The following is a 15,054-nucleotide window of genomic DNA, read 5'->3' as shown; positions in this document are numbered from 1 at the left end:
GAAAAAAGTGGATTCGTTAAGTCAAGGTCAAGTAATAATTACTTATTAATTAAAAAACCACACAATTATATATCATTGTCGTCCTTGGTTAAAAAAAGGGTAGATTAGTTAAGTCAAGGTCAATTACTTATTAATCGGAAAAGAAAAGCGCAGAGTTATATCCTTGATTAAGAAAATAAAAATATTATTTGTATTAAAATTAGTTATTAAATTAATCGTCATGTATTAGATCATTTTTTATATATTTTATATGAAAGTATTATTTTGTTTATTTATTATGTGAAAATATTTTTTTAAATATAAATTATAATATTTTAAAAAATATATTTTTTTAGTATTTTTATTATTAAAAATTTATTAAACATACTAAAAAATAAAAAATTATTAAAAAAAATATTTTTTATTAATTTAATAACACTTAAACAAATATTAAAAGAAAAAAAAATAATTTGGTAAAAGTAATAGATTGTTTTTTACCTTGATTTAGTAAAAGATATATATATATATATATATATATATATATATATATATGTGGATCCAATCATGATCTTTTAATAAGAACAAGAAATCTTTTTCGATCAATCTATCCAAACAGTAGCAAAAAGTCAATCTCAATAAGGTTGGTCTTTTGAGTCCGCTTCAAACGCCGATCCTCAAAAAAAGAAATAAGCAAAGTTCCGTCGTTAAGTCAAAAATGGAAAATTCATGGAAAGTTAGAATTTTCCATTTTTGACTTAAGATTGAACTTCAATTACTTTTTTGGTCTCTAAGAGAATGAATGGATATTCCTTGAATATTCTTGTATTGCCATTCGAAATCAAGATATTGGGATTGGACTAATCAATCGTTTAATAAATTTTCAAACACAATCAATATCTATTCGAACCCTTTTTACTTGTAATCGAAATATCCGCGAGATCGGGGTCACAATTTGTATCGATTAAACAAAGAAAAAAATAAAAAAAAATAAGTAAAATGCAGTAGAAGAGTCCCGATTCCAAACGAAGCAATTGTATGGTTAGAAAGAGAAATATCCGCAGATTCAATCCGTTGTTGTATACCTGCGGATATTTCTCTTTCTAACCATACAATTGCTAGTACACTTATGGTAGAATCAGTCGGGGCCTGAGAGGCGGTGATTTACCCTGTGGCGGATGTCTTTTTTAGATTAGAATAAAATGTGGAATAAAATAAATACAATTTTGTAGTGAATATATATATATATATATATATATAACATTTTTAGAGCATGGACTCTTGCTGTACGGATGATAATAATAAAACATCTAAATTTTTTTTGGTGACTGAAATAAATTAAACAAAGAAAAACAAAAGAAACAAAACAAGGAACTGCTTAAATAGAGGGACAGTCCCGTTTAAGACTACTCTTAAACTCCTCCCAAGGTGAAAGAAGCTCCACATGCGAAAGTTGTAACTTCATCGCCATCTTTGCCATAGTATCTGCCACCGTGTTTGCATCTCTCATAATCAAACGAAAGTCAACACGCCAATTCCAATGCATGATATCTCTTATTTTGAGCACCAGTGGATCAATAAACCCAAAACCATCTTGAGTAACAAGATTAAATGCTTCCACACAATCCGTCTCACAAATAACATCTCGTTGACCCACATCCCAAGCTAAGAGATATCCTCTCCAAATAGCAAACAATTCTCCTTGAAGAATACTATTACTTTCAATCATTCCCAAACACCCCCTTTGCCAGCTCCCATTACAATCTCTAATAACACAAGCAAAACCAACACTATCACCCGAACCAAAATAACTAGCATCACAATTAATCTTAAAAGTACCAATGGATGGGGGATTCCAAAAACCATTTAGAGTAGAGGGAAGGGACATACGTTGTAATTCAAAAATATTTCTAAGCTCCTTTTCTGAAGTTAATGCCAGACAAATGACTTTTTCCGGAGGCCAAGTTTCATGGGGATTAAAGATGTCGTTATTCCTTGCTCGCCATATCCACCAAAGTCCCGAAAAGAACTTGAACGGGTGCTCTCTGCTATGATACAAGAACCAGTTCTTTAAATCCAAAGGATGACAAGGAATATCCAACCTTTGCCAGACAAGCTGAGCTTTTGGACAATCCCAAATACAATGTATAACCGATTCCTGGCTAGAAAGACATCTTGGACACCTATCCGATGACGACATCCCTCTTCTAAAGCGAAAACTTGCAGTAGGAAGAGCCTCCTTAAGACACAACCAAGCCAAAAACTTATGCTTTTCCGGAACAAGCTGACGCCAAAGCCAAAGCCAATTCTCCCTCTCCTCCCAACCAAACAGCTGCTTACACAACCACAAGTAACCATTGCGTGAGTCATAGACTTTGGCAGCAGACCCACTCCAATACCAACCCACTTCCGGACCTGCTTGTTCATCTGGATTGTAAGAGAGAATATTATCTTTCAGATTTTGAGATAAAGGAGAATAAAGAGTATCCAAATGCCACCTACCAACCGACCAAATATCCTGTATCCGGAGATTCGAATCAGAAATGTGGACATAATCCATCTCATTAGATAACCGTCCTTCTCTCCTCCAGCTAGAAAACCAAAAATTCTGGTTCAAATCTCCAATACACCAAGCAAACCCATCCTTCAACACTTTCCAAGCCTTGCAAAGACACCTCCAAATGGGAGAGTCCTTGTTCTTAGGATAACTAAAACAGTCATATAGAGATGATCGGTATTTGGCATCCAATAATTGGACCCATAGCTTGTTTGGCTGCTGGAAAAAAGTCCAAACTAGCTTCCCAAGAAGAGCAATATTTACACAATAAGGATCTCTAATCCCCAAACCTCCATATTTTTTTGGAGTAACCAGTACCTTCCAACTAACAAGATTCAATCCTCTTCCATCAACTTGTCCTTTCCAAAGAAAATTCCTCATCATAGACTCCAATTTACTAATGATTCCTTTGGGAAAAATAGAGACCTGCATCTGGTACGTGGGAATAGCAGCGGCAACAGAATTAACCAAGCAGAGTCTACCAGCCCGATTGAGTAAACTCCCTTTCCAGCTTGCTAGCCTACTCCGAATCTTATCCAGGACACCATTGAAAGCTGAACGAGTCACTCTAGAATGGCTAAGGGTAACTCCAAGATACTTGCCCAAATCCTGGACAAATCTGATAGAGGATACCCCAGTGAAAACCTCTTTCCTTGTTGCAGAGACATTCTTGGAGCAAAGCGCTTTAGACTTCTCCACATTAATCTTCATCCCAGATGCTTTGCAAAAAGTCTCTAAAACCAACATCACATTTTGCACTTGTCTTTTTGTAGCTTTACAGAATAGAAGCAAGTCATCCGCAAACATTAAATGGGATATTCTTGGTCCCCCTCTAGAAATAGCAACCGGCTCCCACAAGCCCAAATCAACCTGATGACTAATAAAGCATGCCAGTCGCTCCATACACAACACAAAAAGATAGGGTGACATAGGGTCTCCTTGTCTAAGACCTCGGCTAGGAGTAAAGCCATTTAGACGACTCCCATTCCAAAGAATAGATAAGGAAGAAGCAGTGACACAATTCATAATCAAATTAAGTGTAGGAATAGGAAAACCAAAGCTCTTAAGGGTATGAGCTAAAAACCTCCAGTCAACTCTGTCATAAGCTTTCTCTAGATCAATCTTAAAGGCCAGTGTGCCTTTCTTTGATTTAGTCTTCTTCATAAAGTGGAGGACTTCTTGAGCAATAATGATGTTGTCAGGAGTTCCTCGTCCCGGAATAAATCCTCCTTGAAGCGGGCCAACAATCTCCGCAAGATGAGGACGAAGCCTATTAACAAGGACCTTCGTGATGATCTTGTAAACTACATTGCAGAGACTAATCGGCCTGAAATCTTTCATAGATACCGGTGATTCAACCTTTGGAATGAGAACCAGTAAAGTCTCCAACATTCTCGGATCAAGAGTAACACCGGAGAATGCCTGCTTAACCATCTTCCAAACATCAAGACCAATGATCTCCCAATATTCTTTGAAGAAGAAAGCTTGAAACCCATCCGGACCTGGAGCTTTAAAAGAGTTCATGTGAAAAACAGCTGTTTTGACTTCCTCCATAGTAACTGGTGCCGTAAGATTATTGCAAGCTTCCTCATTCAGAGAAGGAAGAGGCACATCACCAAGGCAACCCAAATCAACATCATCCAAATGACAGAATAAGCTTTTATAGAAAGACTCTGCTTCTTGACTCAGAACCTCTGGATCAGTTTCCCACACTCCATCCTTGAGAAAAAGGCCATGAATCTTATTATGCTTCCTTCGCGCAAGAGTTTGAATATGAAAGAATCTTGTATTCCTATCCCCGAACCTTACCCACTGCTCTCTGGACTTTTGGAACCATAGGAGCTCTTCTTGCACTAGAGTATTATTATAATCATCAAGCAACTGTTGCTCTTTCTGACGCAAATAAATACTATCCACCACTTCCAAACGCTTTTGTAAATAATTAATCTGCTGCTCTAATTCACATTTCTTAACAAAAATGTTACCAAATACCTTCGAGTTAAACTCTAGTGAATTCTTCTGTACTTCTGAAAGCTTGCCATGAATTCCTCTATTACCAGACCACCATGACTGGTTCACAATATCTTTATACCCAGGATGAGTAGCCCAAGCAGCAACAAATCGGAAAGGTCGATTCCCTTTAGGCTGAGGACGACCTTTACAACGCACCAGAATAGGGCAATGATCAGACTGAAGCCTATTTAAAACTTCTGCATAAGCCTCTGGAAAGATAGATAACCAACTACTATTTATACAGACTCGATCAAGCTTTTTTGCCACATCAACATAATTTTTCACCCTCCTGTACCAAGAAAACTGCCTCCCGATAGTCTTCAGATCAAACAAACCACTATCCCCTAATGAAGTAGCAAACATGTCTGCTCTTTGATGAGAAAATTGACAGCCCTTAGATTCATGAGAAAATTTGACTTCATTAAAATCACCAAGAACAATCCAAGGTCCTTGAAAAACCATGGATTGTGCAACAAGATAATCCCAAAGGAGAACCCTTTTATTAAATTGAGGACTGCCATAAATACCACTACACCTCCAAATTAAATTATCAAAGTGAACCTCAACAGTAACACCCTGATCAAAAGCATCAATGAACTTACAACAAACACCCTTCATAGAGGATAGAAACCAAATACCTCCCTTATGCCCCTGTGCCTCTACTATACCAACAGAGTGATACCCCAACCTTTCCCAAAATAATTTTAAATGCTGAAAAGGGGAGTGAGTTTCAACCACAATAAAGAAAACAGGTCTAAATTTCCTAACAAGTTCCTTACAATGCACCCGGGCTAACTTATTAGAAGCACCCCTAATATTCCAAACAATCATATTTAAACTATCCATAAATAATAGGGACAGAATAAATAAGAACATAAACTCTAAACAGAATCACCAACCTCAATAGGTGGTTTGTCCTGCGGTACTGGCACACTCTGATCCTCAATAATTGCCACCTTTGGACCCCCTGACACTGCACTTGCCATGCTTCCATCTACTAAGGTTTCCTCCGTTGTGCCACCATTTTTATCAACTGGCGAGTTCTGCAAGGAGGAAGGCCGAGGACGCTTCCGTAGAGAAATTCCACGACGTGCAGGAGTTCTGCGCGATGGAGATGGCGCAATTTCATGTTTTTCTTGCTTCCCCATCCTAATGCCAGTTGATTTGCCTCCATCACCATGCAAATTGGGCCTATTGATGCATGGTGTTGGAGGTTTTTGATTGGTAAGTGAACAAATTAATTAATTAATTAATTAACTGCAAATTAAATAAAAAATAAAAGGTCGTATAGGCTATGGCCCATTTTTTCAATATCTTTCCAAGAATAATACCTTTCTTTTGGAGTGGGTTTTCATTTTGTATTTTTGGTCTTCAGTTTATGGCTTTTTAAGAGGGTATATGCCTCGTCCAAAAAAGATGACAACAAAGCAGAAAGAGAGTTGTTTTTTAAATAATGAAATATTTGATAACAAAAAAAAAATTATCAAAATTAGCTAGAATTTACCTTATTTAATATTTATTAATTTTTTTAAGATAATTATTTTTATTTCTTAAATAAAATTGGTCCAAAATGGAACATTACACATAATAGTGACTCACATGAAAAAGTTCTACCAATAAATTAAAAAATTATGTAACTGAAGTGATGAAAGGAATAGGTAAGGTCATCTTCAAGAAAGGGAAATAGAAAGACAATGTTTTCGAGCAGCATGAACAACTTCTACTGATAGTTTTTGCTTATTTTAAAAAATTTGTTCATTTCTAGATTTTCAAATCTGTCATGCCAGCTTAGCTACAACTTCTTTTATCTTCTTTAATTATCTTCATTTTGCAATTCTTCTCACCACTGCCAAAGCTCATCGGTAACTATTGGAAGATGAATACCCAATAGCCTCCAAACTTCTGCTGAATCTGGACAGACCACAAATAATGTGAAGTCGATTCCTCTACTGAGTTACACCGTGGACAGATAGGATTAACTTGGGGGATTCGAGTGTGGAGCTTTTCTTTGACTGGTAATCCATTATGCATTAGCTTCCATAAGAAATTTTTTACCTTGGTTGGATTTTAATTAAGATTCCATATTCCTGACCATATGGATTTTTTTTGGCACTGAACAGAAAGAAATTTCACTGGAGGATGATAAATCTGAAATACAATTTTATAACCAGATGAGACTGAATAGCTTCCCTTCTTCTCCTTCAGCCAGGTAATGTAATCTTTTTCGTTTATAATTTCTGTGATAATAATTGCTTATGCTATTGCTGGATTGAAATATTTTTTAATTTTTGTTTGATTCCATTGTCTGTTTGGTAGCATTAATTCTGCAATTCACTATGGAGTGTATTCTGTATTTGCATTAGTTATATGTGTTATGGCAGTAAACTCTTTGACCCATGAATTCTGTTTAATACTTATCATGCTGCCTGGTCTTTTTCTCCAGATAATGCCTATTTTCAGAATTTTTCGACCCTCCAACACGCTCTTCCAACCCGATAGAAAGCTAAAAAATTTGTAGTATTTACTTTATAAACCTTAGAAATCAGGGAATTAGGTTTAGTCAATAGTCTCCACCCTTGCTTAGCTAACATAGCAAGATTGAAGGCTTTTAGATCCTTGAAGTTCAATCTCCCTTGTTCTTTCGGCCTACAAGTAATTCTCCAACTTATCCACTGCATCCTCATTTCGTTTCCCTTTTGTCCCCACAAGAATTGCAGAATTTTTCTCTGAATTTCTTCGAGTAGCGTTTCTGGCAGTTTGAAATAGTTTATGGTGTAAAATGGTACAGTAGTTGTAATAACTTTTATTAATACCTCCCTGCCACTTGATGAAAGTAAAGCCCTTTTTCAGTGTTGAAGTTTTTGTGTAACCTTATGCTTTATGTAATTAAATGTTGCCCTTTTGGATCTTTGGATGACTGACGGGAGTTCTAAATATTTGTCTTGATTGCCAATATGAGGAACTTAGAGTATGTTAGCTAGGGAATCTCGCATATGCACTGGTGTATTTCTGCTAAAGAACACTGATGATTTATCTAAGTTAACCTTCTGATCACTAATCTCCTCATAACTTTGTAAAATCTGAATTATTCCCCGACAATTCTCTTCCGTAGCCTTACTAAATAGTATTGAGTCATCTGCAAAAAATAAGTGATTGATTTTGCGTCATTGGTAGTTAAGTCTCAATCCAAAAAATTTCTGTCTCTGTGGAGTAGATGGGAGAGTCCCTCTGCACAAAATAGAAAAAGGTAAGGAGACAGGGGGTCGCCTTGCCACACCCCTCTACATGGTTTAAAGAGACCATGAGGTTGACCATCCACAGTAACAAAATAAGAAACTGTCGTCACACACTCCTTAATCTAGTCCACCCATTTATTACGAAAGCCCAACTTTCTCATCATAGACCATATGAAAGACCATTCTACCCCATCATATGCTTTACTCATATCGATCTTCTAGGCAAAATCATGACTTCCATATTTCTTGTTCTTTAAAAAATGCATGAATTCATGTGCAATTAATACATTGTGATCAATCAGTCTTCCTTTAACAAAAACACTTTGTGTATCACTGATCAATCTATTCATAACAAACTGCAACCTATGTACAAAGACCTTGGATATAATTTTATAAAATACACTACTAAGGTTTATAGGTCTAATCTGCTTCATATTCCTAGCATTTGAAATTTTAGAAATTAAGCAAATATTTGTATGATTAAAAGCCTTAAGTAGTTTACCTCCAAAGAAAAAACTTTTAATTGCTCTGATGATGTCCTCCTTAATCACATCCCAATAAGCTTGATAGAACTTAGCAGTGAATCCATCATCCCCAGGTGCAGAGAAGGGATTGATAGAAAAAACTACCTCTTTGATCCCTTTTTCTGTCACTAGTCTGACTAACCTCCGGTTAGTTACTGTATTTATCTTCTTTGGAATATCTTGAATCTCTTCGGCTGGGTCCTTTGGGTTGCTTGAAGTAAAGAGAGTCTCAAAATATTTTTGGGTTGTTTTTGCTATTTCTTCTACCTTTGTGCTGTATTCCCTTCTTCGTCCTCCAAATACTGTATTCTATTTCTTCTATTCCTCATTTGGAACTTGGAGTGAAAGAACTTAGAGTTTTGGTCGCTCTAATAATTCAGCTAATTAACTCTAGATTTTTCTTGCCAATATCTCTCCTCTTGGTCCAAAACTTCCTCCAATTCAGCCTCTAGATTTCAGATTATGGTACCATTGGCGTGCTCTCCTTTTCCAACCTCTTTAGCCAAATTCTCTTTGACATTAAGAATTCTGACCTTAGAGTTAGAGCAGGAAGTCTTTTGCCAATTCAAAATTTATGTCTGTATTTTTTCAACTTAGTTACAAGCTGAAACATGGTGAACCCTCCATTCCTTCTCTCCAAGTCTCCTTCACAATGGCGATAACATCTCCCATCTTACACCATCTTTCTTGAAATCTGAATCTTCTCTTAAACCTCCTCCCTTCCTTCTCTGTACTTAATAAAATCGGTCTATGATCAGATCTTGTGTCCTCCAAGTGCATGACCATAGCATTTGGCCAATCATCTCTCCAAGCACCGGTTGTTAAGGCTCTATCCAACCTCTCCTTAACAAGGTTTCCTCCGAATTTTCGATTACTCCACGTGAACTTATTCCTTTCATAACCTAAATCAATTAAACCTCTATCATTTATAAAATCATTGAAATTTTGTATGGAAGTACTTGATTTTGCTCTGCCACCCTCCTTCTCGGGATTTGTCTTGATTGCATTGAAATCTCCTATGATAACTACCTTATCTCCACCAATCTTCATAAGCTGTAACACTCGATTATATTGCTCAATCCTTCTCACCTCTTCCATACTCAAGTGCATTCCTATAACCTCCCATTTTTGCCCTACTTGTTAATCATCAGCTGTGAAATGAATAAAAAAGTTATCATGTCTGAGAATCTGAACTTGAATATTGTCTTTCCACACTACCACCAGACCACCTGCCAACCCAATCGGGTCCACTAAGAACATAGAATTATATCTGACTCTCCGCAGCACACCCTCCACAGTCGAAGAATTGTTCTTTGTCTCGCATAAGAACAAAACCTTGGGAGAATGAGATTTAAAAATTCCTTTGATGCTATGAACTGTCAGGGGTCTTCCCAAACCCCAGCAGTTCCACATTCCCATCTTCATATCTCTTGGGGTGCTGATGAGCGGATAATTTATACGCTTTTTGACATTGTTTTTAGTATGTTTTTAATAGGATCTAGTTACTTTTAGGGATGTTTTCATTAGTTTTTATGTTAAATTCACATTTCTGGACTTTACTATGAGTTTGTGTGTTTTTCTGTGATTTCAGGTATTTTCTGGCTGAAATTGAGGGACTTGAGCAAAAATCAGATTCAGAGGTTGAAGAAGGACTGCTGATTCTGTTGGATTCTGACCTCCCTGCACTCAAAGTGGATTTTCTGGAGTTACAGAACTCGAAATGGCGCGCTTCCAATTGCGTTAAAAAGTAGACATCCAGAGCTTTCCAGAAATATATAATAGTCCATACTTTGGCCAAGAATAGACGACGTAAACTGGCATTCAACGCCAGCTCTCTGCCCAAATCTGGCGTCCAGCGCCAGAAAAGGATCCAAAACCAGAGTTGAACGTCCAAACTGGCACAGAAGCTGGCGTTCAACTCCACAAATGGCCTCTGCACGTGCAACACTTAAAGCCCAGCCCAAGCACACACCAAGTGGGTCCCGGAAGTGGATTTATGCATCAATTACTTACTTATGTAAACCCTAGTAGCTAGTTTATTATAAATAGGACCTTTTACTATTGTATTAGGCATCCTGGATTGTATTTTGATCCTGTGATCTCGTTTAGGGGGCTGGCCATCTCGGCCATGCCTGGACCTTCCACTTATGTATTTTCAACGGTAGAGTTTCTACACTCCATAGATTAAGGTGTGGAGCTCTGCTGTTCCTCAAAGATTAATGCAAAGTACTACTGTTTTCTATTCAATTCTTCTTATTTCGCTTCTAAGATATCCATTCGCACCCAAGAACGTGATGAAGGTGATGATTATGTGTGACGCTCATCATCCGTCTCCCTTATGAACGCGTGCCTGACAAACACTTCTGTTCTACATGAAATAAGCTAGAATGAATATCTCTTAGATCTCCTAACCAGAATCTTCGTGGCGTAAGCTAGAATGATGGCGGCATTCAAGAGAATCCGGAAAGTCTAAACCTTGTCTGTGGTATTCCAAGTAGGATTCAATGATTGAATGACTGTGACGAGCTCCGAATTCGCGATTGCAGGGCGTTAGTGACAGACGCAAAAGGATAGTAAATCCTATTCCGGCATGATCGAGAACCGACAGATGAATAGCCGTGCCGTGACAGGGTGCGTGAGCATATTATTCACTGAGAGGATAAGATGAAGCCATTGACAAGGGTGATGCCTCCAGACGATTAGCCGTGCCGTGACAGGGCATTGGATCATTTTCCCGTGAGATGACCGAAAGTAGCCATTGACAGTGGTGATGTATCACATAAAGCCAGCCATGGAAAGGAGTGAGACTGATTGGATGAAGATAGCAGGAAAGCAGAGGTTCAGAGGAACGAAAAGCATCTCCGTTCGCTTATCTGAAATTCCTACCAATGAATTACATAAGTATTTCTATCCCTTCTTTTATTTACTATTCAAAAACACCATTATCAATTTATATCTGCCTAACTGAGATTTGCAAGGTGACCATAGCTTGCTTCATACCAACAATCTCCGTGGGATTCGACCCTTACTCACGTAAGGTATTACTTGGACGACCCAGTGCACTTGCTGGTTAGTTGTAACGAAGTTGTGAACCATGGTATTGGCACCATGTCCTTGGCGCCATTGCCAGGGAAAGAAAGAGCCATGAATTTTACATCATTAAAGTGTAATCACGATTACGCGTACCAAGTTGCTCACGTTGCCAGGGATTGTTCGAGCCTGGACATCACAATTTCGTGCACCAAGTTTTTGGCGCCGTTGCCGGGGATTGTTTGAGTTTGGACAACTGACGGTTCATCTTGTTGCTCAGATTAGGTAATTTTCTTTTCGTTTTGTTTTCAAAAATCTTTCAAAAATATTTTCAAAAATCTCTCATCTGTTTTTGACAAAAAAAAATAAAAATAAAAATAAAAATAAAAATGTTTTCAAAAATTTTATTCAAGATTTTTAAGAATAAATTCTAGTGTTTCATGAAGCATGTGAAGCCTGGCTGGCTGTAAAGCCATGTCTAAATTCTTTTGGACTGAGGCTTCCAAACCATCAGAGGTAAGTTACATACTTGATAAATGATGAGCAGTAATTTGTTATCAAGAGCAATATACTCTGGTGTTAAATGCTGAAGCTTGGCTGGCCATTGGCCATGTCTAGTGTTTTGGACTGGAGCTTTCTTTGAAAGCTTGGCTGGTTAGTGAGCCATGTCTAATTCCTGGACTGAAGCTTTAGACTAAGAATGCAAGATTCCTGGAATTCATATTAAAAATTTTGGAATCCTTATTTTTTCTTTTTCATATAATTTTCGAAAAAACAAAAAAATCCAAAAAAAAAATTTCATAAAATCATAAAAATCAAAAATATTTTTCTGTTTCTTGTTTGAGTCTTGAGTCATGTTATAAGTTTGGTGTCACTTGCATATGCATCTTGCATTTTTCGAAAATTCATGCATTCATAGAGTTCTTCATGATCTTCAAGTTGTTCTTGGTAAGTCTTCTTGTTTGATCTTGATGATTTTTTGTTTTGTGTCTTTTCATGTTTATCATATGCATTCTTGAATTCTTAGTGTCTAAGCATTAAAGAATTCTAAGTTTGGTGTCTTGCATGTTTTCTTGGCATTAAAAATTTTTCAAAAATATGTTCTTGATGTTCATCTTGACATTCAAAGTGTTCTTGGTGTTCATCTTGACATTCATATCATTCATACATGCATTCATTGTTTTGATTCAAAAATTTCATGCATTGCATCTTTTTAGTGTTTTTCTCTTGCATCATAAAAATTCAAAAATCAAAAAAATATCTTCTCTCTTTTCTCTCATCAAATTCGAAAATTTGGATCGACTTTTTCAAAAATTTTTGAAAATCAAATTGTTTCTCATGAGTCAAATCAAATTTTCAATTTGAAAATCTTATCTTTCTCAAAATCTTTTTCAAAAAATCAAATCTTTTTCAAAATTATTAGTTATTTCCGAAAATTCCAAAAATATTTTTCAAAAATCTTTTTCTTATTTTTATATCAAATTTTCGAAAATAACATAATCAATTAATGTTTTGATTCAAAAATTTGAAGTTTGTTACTTGCTTGTTAAGAAAGATTCAAACTTTAAGTTCTAGAATCATATCTTGTGATTTCTTATGAATCAAGTCATTAATTGTGATTTAAAAATCAAATCTTTTTCAAAACTAATTTTATCATGTCTTTTCAAAAATATCTTCTTATCTTATCTTTTTCAAAAATATCTTTTCAAATATCTTTTCTAACTTCCTAACTTCTTACCTTTTCAAAATTTGTTTCAACTAACTAACTAACTTTTTGTTTGTTTCTTAACTTTTTCAAAACCACCTAACTAACTCTCTCTCTCTCATTTTCGAAAATATCTTCCCTCTTTTTCAAAAATTTCTTTTTAATTAACTAATTATTTTTATTTTTGATTTAAAAAATTTTCGAAAATTACTAACATTTTTCAAAAACCATTTTCAAAAATCACTAACTCCTTTTCAAAAATTTTCGAAAATTCCCTCCTTCTCTCTCATCTTATTCTATTTATTTATTTATCTACTAACATCTCTCCCTCACATCATCACCAAATTCGAACCCCCTCTTCTATCTGTGTTCGAATTTCTTCCTCTTTTCTTCTACTCACATAAGGGAACCTCTATACTGTGGTAAAGAGAATCTCTATTATTATTATTATTATTTTTATGTGCCCTCTTCTTTGTCATATGAGCAGGAGCAAGGATAAAAACATTCTTGTGGAAGCAGATCCAGAACCTGAAAGGACTCTGAAGAGAAAATTAAAAGAAGCTAAATTACAACAATCCAGAAATAACCTTTCAGAAATTTTCGAACAGGAAGAGGATATGGCAGCCGAAAATAATAATAATAATATAAGGAAGATGCTTGGTGACTTTACTGCACCTAATTCCAATTTACATGGAAGAAGCATCTCCATTCCTGCCATTGGAGCAAACAACTTTGAGCTGAAACCTCAGTTAGCTTTTCTGATGCAGCAGAACTGCAAGTTTCATGGACTTCCATCTGAAGATCCTTTTCAGTTCTAACTGAATTCTTGCAGATATGTGATCCTGTTAAGACTAATGGAGTAGATCCTGAAGTCTACAGGCTCATGCTTTTCCCTTTTGCTGTAAGAGACAGAGCTAGATTATGGTTGGATTCTCAACCTAAAGACAGCCTGAACTCTTGGGATAAGCTGGTCACGGCTTTCTTAGCCAAGCACTTTCCTCCTCAAAAGTTGAGCAAGCTTAGAGCTGATGTTCAAACCTTCAGACAGAAAGAAGGTGAATCCCTCTATGAAGCTTGGGAAAGATACAAACAGTTGACCAAAAAGTGTCCTTCTGACATGCTTTCAGAATGGACCATCCTGGATATATTCTATGATGGTTTATCTGAGCTATCAAAGATGTCACTGGACACTTCTGCAGGTGGATCCATTCACCTAAAGAAAACGTCTGCAGAAGCTCAAGAACTCATTGACATGGTTGCTAATAACCAGTTCATGTACACTTCTGAAAGGAATCCTGTGAGTAATGGGACGCCTATGAAGAAGGGAGTTCTTGAGGTTGATACTCTGAATGCCATATTGGCTCAGAATAAAATATTGACTCAGCAAGTCAATATGATCTCTCAGAGTCTGCATGGAATGCAAGCTGCATCCAACAGTACTCAAGAGGCATCTTCTGAAGAGGAAGCTTATGATCCTGAGAACCCTGCAATAGCAGAGGTAAATTACTTAGGTGAACCTTATGGAAACACCTATAACTCAACATGGAGAAATCATCCAAATTTCTCATGGAAGGATCAAAAGCCCCAACAAGGCTTTAATAATGGTGGAAGAAACAGGTTTAGCAATAGCAAGCCTTTTCCATCATCAACTCAGCAACAGACAGAGAAATCTGAACAAAATGCTTCTAATTTAGCAAATCTAGTCTCTGATCTATCCAAGGCCACTGTAAGTTTCATGAATGAAACAAGATCTTCCATTAGAAATTTGGAAGCACAAGTGGGCCAGCTGAGTAAAAGGATCACTGAAATCCCTCCTAGTACTCTCCCAAGCAATACAAAAGAGAACCCAAAAGGAGAGTGCAAGGCCATTGACATAAGCACCATGGCCGAACCTGTAAGGGAAGGAGAGGACGTGAATCCCCAGGAGGAAGACCTCCTGGGACGTCCAGTGACCAATAAGGAGCTTCCCTCTGAGGAACTGAAGGACTCTGAGGCTCATCTAAAGACCATAGA

At 36.7% G+C, this 15,054-nt stretch overlaps 1 non-coding gene across 1 annotated transcript; it reads right to left on the bottom strand.

Moving 5' to 3' along the window:
* Positions 1-14,056: 14,056 nt before the first annotated feature.
* On the bottom strand, positions 14,057-14,164 carry LOC112745487 (small nucleolar RNA R71). The gene has a single exon (XR_003173413.1). It is a non-coding gene; the product is annotated as a small nucleolar RNA R71 (small nucleolar RNA).
* Between the last annotated feature and the right edge of the window lie 890 nt (positions 14,165-15,054).

Source organism: Arachis hypogaea, chromosome 14 (assembly GCF_003086295.3).
Source record: "Arachis hypogaea cultivar Tifrunner chromosome 14, arahy.Tifrunner.gnm2.J5K5, whole genome shotgun sequence".
Taxonomy (NCBI): domain Eukaryota; kingdom Viridiplantae; phylum Streptophyta; class Magnoliopsida; order Fabales; family Fabaceae; genus Arachis; species Arachis hypogaea.
Note: the sequence above shows the minus strand (reverse complement) of the source record. Positions and strands in the feature narration are given on the sequence as shown.